The following is a 6,382-nucleotide window of genomic DNA, read 5'->3' on the forward strand; positions in this document are numbered from 1 at the left end:
AGGCTCCCCATGATGGTGATCTTTCATCCTGAGAACACAGAAGAGAAGAAAAAGAAACAAACAGAAATGCATTACTGTTAGGAGCGTGGATAAGGCACAAGAAAGCGTACAAAAAACTGCATACAAAGGACAGGCAACCTGCTGACGAATAAATAGGCAGTACAAGTTTAAATAACATGCAAGATTATAGGTAAAAGGTGTAGACAAAAAAGGGGGAGGGGAAACAGGGAGGGGCAATACTCGCCTCCGTGTCTTTAATAAAATCATGTCCTTACGTCATAAGTTAGGAAAATCATGCAATTTTATTACATGACACAGAGGCTCCTATTGTGAGTTTAAAGTTGACTCACAACGGAGGAAAAGGCATGAGAAGGGTACGAAAATAGAACTCACGAAAAGTGGACACTCTGGACCAAACAGCCAAGCGTCTTCCAACCGCGCTCCCGAAACCGCCATAGAGGTCGCCGAAGCCCCTCTTGTGGAGTGTGAAAACTGAAGTATCCACTCTCGCTAAGGTCATAGTCCACTTTACCCATCTGGCCAGAGTGACACTAGTGACAGGGGCAAAGGGACGAAGATACGAGAGGAAGAGCTGAGGACACGCTGAGGAGCGATGTAGAGATGTGCGAGACTCATACTCCTGCAGACAGGCGACAAGGCAGAGCGCCGAAACATCAGTGAAACTGGGGTATGAATCAGAACGAATGTTGGTCTTGGTCCAATGCAAGATATTGAACACCACTCCCTCTGGGGTAAATGACCGCGCATCGTAGTCCAAAGCTCGGACGTCCAAGACTCTCTTGCAAGAGATCAAGCAGAAAAGAGAGACCAACTTTGCCGAAAGTTGTCGCAAGGAAAGGTCCGAGCTCGACGGCCAAGATGAAAACAGAGACATGACCAAAGAAACGTCCCCCAGGTAGTGGAAAAACGGGGTCTCGGTGGTCGAGAAAGACGGGAACCTCAAAGGAGGAGACACACCAAAGGATATTGACCCGCTGGGCACCCATCAAACCCACGGTGAGAGGACGAGATGGCTGACCTAAACAAATTGATTGTGCGATATGCTTTCCCGTCCTCAAATAACGAGGTGAGAAATTGAAGGATCTCGGTCACAGGCGCCGAAACGGGATCCACGTGCCTAGCCAAGCACCAGTCAGCCCAAGATTTCCAGGCTGCCCGATAGGAGTGTCTGGTGCCGGGAGCCCATGCCTCTTCCAAATGGCGTCTAGTTGAGTCCGAAACTCCCGGGACGCCCCAGGCTTCCCCGAAACCCTGCAAGCTAAGAGCTGTAGAGACTCGTCCAGAATGAGAGGGTATTGTAGACCTGAAGGCCCTAGTAAGAGGTCTGGGAAGACTGGAAGAAGGAGCGGATACTGGACCAAGCATTCTAGCAATTGGGGAAACCACGACTCAGTGGTCCAAAACGCGACTAACAAGACCAGTTCGGCCCTCTGCTGGCGGACCTGGGCTAAGAGTCGAGGAATCATCGCAAATGGGGGAAACGCATACATGAGATGGCCGGTCCAGTCTTCTGCGTCTGGGTCTGGGCGCCAGCTGTAGAATCTGGGAAGCTGAGTGTTCAAATGGGACGCGAAGAGAACTATATAAAACGGTCCCCAAAGAGATGATATGGTAGAGAAAACCATCCCGTGTAATTTCCAATCGCTGGAATCAGAAAGAAACCAAGAACTCCAGTCCGTGTGAGTGTTGTGAAGGCCGGGAAGATACTCCGCGACTACAGTGATGTCTCCGGCTAGACAAAAATTCCAGAAATCCCTCGCCAGATGGGACAACACAGTCGAATGTGTACCCCCCATGGTGTTGACATACCTCACCGCTGAGATATTGTCCATCCGCAGTCTGATGCAGGCTTTGGCCATCTCGTTCGCAAAACTGCGAATCGCGAAAGATCCGGCCAGGAGTTCCAAGGAGTTGATGTGTAGATCGGACTCCTCTGTGGACCAGCATCCTCCTGTGGTCACTCCGTTGCAATAGGCGCCCCAACCTAGCAGGCTGGTGTCCGACTCCACCGTGAAATCCGGACGAGGACCAAAGATCGCCTTGCCGTTCCAGGCAGTCAAGTTGTGGATCCACCACATCAACTCATCTCTGGTCTCTGAGTCTAATGAAATCAAGTCTGCATAGGACGCACCCGAGTGTAGGTGGGCGATCTTGAGACGCTGCAAGGCTCGGTAGTGCAAAGGGGCCGGAAAAACTGCCTGGATGGAGGAGAAGAGAAGACCTACGATGCGAGCAAGGTGACGTAGCGAGATCTGATGAAGAGAAAGAGTGTGACGGAGTTCCTTGTGTATAGCACGGATCTTGGAAGACGGAAGACTGAATGTCTCCGTGGTCGAGTCGATTGTGAATCCTAAGAACTCCATGGATCGGGACGGTACCAAACAAGACTTCTCCAGATTGAGAAGGAAGCCCAGGTCCATTGTCCAATTCAAATGTCTTAGAAGGATCGACCGGTCCTGAGCCATGAGAAGGATATCGTCCAGATAAATAATCAGACGAATCCCTCGACTGCAAGGGCAGGACATGGCAGGGCGTAACACCATGGGGAAGCACCAAGGTGCCGAGGACAGACCGAATGGGAGGCATGTGAACCTCCACCTCTCTGTGTTCCACAGGAAGCAAAGTAGATCCCTGGATGGTTCTGATATTGGTACAGTGACATAAGCATCTATTAGGTCCAATTTGACCATCCAATCGCCGTGGAGGAGTAAGTCCCTGAGGAGGTGAATGCCCTCCATTTTGAAGTGGCGATAAGGAACGAAAGAATTCAGCGACCGAAGATTGATCACCGGTCGCATCTGACCACCCTAATTGGCCACTAGAAAGATATTGCTGAGGATCCCGTTGGAAGAGGCGGGAGCTCGCTCTATTGCACCTTTTTGGAAAAGTGCCATCAATTCCCTGTGAAGAAGGCGCTGTTTTGGGCCGGGAAGAACCACGGGGTGGGGGAGAGGGATGTGGATCGGAGAACTCACGAGTTCTATGTGGAGACGGTGGAGAGAACCCATGGATCCGACGTGATGGTCGACCAGACATGGGAAAAATGTCAGAGTCTGCCCCCTACCCAAGCAGCTGAAGAAAACAACGGAGGAGGTAAACTTACTGAATTGATGTCTGGAAGATGAATATCCTCTGGCTCCTCGAGATCGCCATGAAGCACCACGGGTGGGGAAGAAGGCCGGGGGCTGTCTGGACTCCTGGTTGGAAGACCTGTAGGTGAAGGAGCCCTGGTAGAGACCCGCCCTTGAAAGACTCCTCTCATGGAAGATTGAGCCTTGTCTAGGGCGGTGAAAGCACCCACAAAACGACTAAGGTCTTTTATAAAAGAATCTCCGAAAAGGAGGCTCTGGGTGTCTTTACCCGCCTCTGTTAGAGCGAAATTGGAGAGCTTGGGCTCAATTTTAAAAAGGATTACCTTTCTTCTCTCAATAGAGAGGGAAGTGTTTACATTGCCCGCGATGCATACTGCTCGCTGAACCCAACCACGGAGCTCCTCTGGCTCCACTAATTTATTTTGGGCCCTGGCGGATTCCGCCAATTCAAAAATTTTGGTCAAAGGACCTAGAATGTCCAAGAGTTTATCTTGGCAGGCCTTTAAAACCGATTCAAGACCTTTACGGGGGTTCCACCCCGATTTAGATAGAAATTGGGACATCTTAGGGTCCACAATAGGGGTCTCACAGACCTTGTTCGGGATGATGGGCCTGGGGCATTCTGCTCTCAATTTATTGCGAGCCTCCTTGCTGAGAGGCTGGCGTACTCTGGATTCCAGGTACCTAGCGACATGATCCGACGGGAGCCATTCCGCAGACCTCAGATGGTGGAGAGCATCCGGGTCGAAGAGTGGTTCTCCAGAGGGATCCAATAATGAAAGGGAGGGGGCCAAAGGAACCTCCGCAGGGGTGGCAGTAGGCCCAGTCAGGGAGGAAGATGGACCCAGTGGGTCCGCCTCCATCATCTCTAGTTCCTCCTCTGAACTATGTAAAGTTTTTGTCTGAGCCTCCTCCTCTGAACAGAGATCGGACTCTGATTCAGTATCATGTTGCGCTCTGGCGCATTTCCATTGCCTCGCCTTTTCTGCCTGGCGGGCATAGGCTCTTTTGCGCGAACGAGGCGTGCCATCAGGGTGGAAGACTTCTCACCAGTAGTATTGTTTCTAGAGGCTGGTAGTTCATGGGAAATCTTGCGTGAACCCAGAGACCTGGGACGGCTATGGGCCTTGGAGGAGGATGGATGGGCCATAAGGGCCTCAGAGATGGAATTTGAAATGGCTGTGGACATGGACCCCATAGCAGCCTGAATTACGACAGCAACAGAGCGTTGAATCGCAAATGTCTGCGCATCCTCAGGTATGGAGATTAACTCCTGGTCATCTATGTCCTCAGGGACAGGGGAGAGGATAGGGAGATTGTCCTTAGACATTCTTACAGGCTAGGGAAGTCTCCCAAAGCAGTGATAATGATGGCAGTATGGAAGGGAGAGACACCCCAAAAAAAATCGTCAGGATACCCTAATTAAACAAGGGGCTTATCTGAACTTAGACCCTGGAACGGAGCACGCCGACAGGAGAGGGAAGAGCCGGTGAATCCGGGGATATGGAGATCAAACTCCGCTCAAACTCCTGCGAGATCTCGCCTGGCGCTGAGAGAAAGCGGTTGAAATCCCGCGAGATCTCACCAGGCGCTGTGAGAAGCGGGGAAGCGAGATCTCAAAGCTCCATCGATGAAGATGAAATGCTGGCCGAAGTCGCGCGAGACTTCAGCCGTATGTAGTCGGCGCAGCAGGAAGATTTGTGGTCCTGGCTACGGCGCGAAGCCTGGCATGCGAGTCTGAACCTAATCTAACTAAGTAGGCTAGTGGTGTGCCCTTAGCCACGTGACGAGGGTAGGCCAAATAAATGGGGCAAAAAATGCGAGTAGGAAATGGTTTATGATACAACCCTTTTATTGTTGAAGGTAGCATTACAGTACCAAGTCGGAGAAAGCTCTGGCGATCTCGGCTTTTGGATGCGGGATGTACCGTGAGAAACAAGATAACTTCCATCGACCCATTTTGCTTATGATGTGAGCCGGGACCCCGCGTTTGGATGCGGCGGAGGCAGCTCCGATGTGGAACGAATGGCCTGATATGGCCCAGGGTTTGAACCCTAAACCTGATACGAGGCTGCGCATGTGTTTGGTGAACTGCGAGGACGAAAGTGGCCGTAAAGGGAAAGGAAGGAGAGGGCTGGCTGGAGCCCGGTCGCCTAGGGTGGTTAGTAAACTGTTGAGGACAGCCACTGAGCACCAAGGGTTGGTAGTAGGGAAATATTCGATGCATACAGGGGGCCCTATTTGCGAGGTTATGGAAATGGGTAAGGTGAAGATGAAATGCTCGTGCCTGCGGGTGAGTTGGCTTAGTACGGGACCTGAATTATGAGGGGAGGTGCTGGTGATTTCCCCGGGCCGGAGAAAGCCGTAGAAACTTAAATAGAGGGCAGCTTTGAGAATGCTGATCCTGAATGGGCCAAAAGAACTGCCGTCTAGGGAGGTTGAGATCTTCCTGAACAAGTCACCTGAGACAGGTTGCCTGGTGGGTTCGGACTTGTTGGAGCTCTTCTGAATGCCCCGCAATGTGGCTTTGATGGCATGGGAGGAAAAAAATGGAGTTGCTGTCAGGGTGACGGATCATGAGGTGATGCTGGACCCCCGACAAATACAACCTAATGGTACTGTATGAAAGGTGAAGGTCTTTGTGGCAGTATGCCAGGAAAGCCATGATGAACGTGACTTCGCTCGTGTTGCCCCTAGGATGAAGGTGAGAAAAAAACCTTAAATGCCTTCCAACCTGATTGGTAGTTTCTGGTGGAGTTCTCGGACAGGGACTTGCAGATGAGAGACTGTGCCACTGATATGTGCCTGTCTAGTCCAAGATCAGGGAATCGAAATCCGGGGGGGTTCTCCTGACTCTTTCGGCTTGTGGCATGACCTGGAAGAAAAGGTTAAGATTGAGGCGGGACAAGGCGTCTGCTGCAACGTTCTTGATGCCCTGGATGTGGGCACAAGAGATGTGGAAATTATGTTTTAGAGCTAGCCAAGTGAGTTTGCGGAGGAAGCGCATGACTTTGGGCGAGCTGGACCTGCCTTTGGTGAGGATGTCAACTACCGTGTTGTTGTCAGTGATGAAGGATACCGGCATGTTCTTCCATTCTTTGCCCCAGACTTGCGCGGCCGCCACGATGGGATATAATTTTAGGAGGGGGGAAGACCGGAGTGACGTCACCACAGGTCCTGTTGCTGCACAGAGCTAAGATGAAGACAGAAGGAGATGCCGGCTATGCGATCAAGTGGACTAAGGTGAATTAAATTATTATTATTATTTT

Source organism: Bufo bufo, chromosome 1 (assembly GCF_905171765.1).
Source record: "Bufo bufo chromosome 1, aBufBuf1.1, whole genome shotgun sequence".
Lineage (NCBI taxonomy): Eukaryota > Metazoa > Chordata > Amphibia > Anura > Bufonidae > Bufo > Bufo bufo.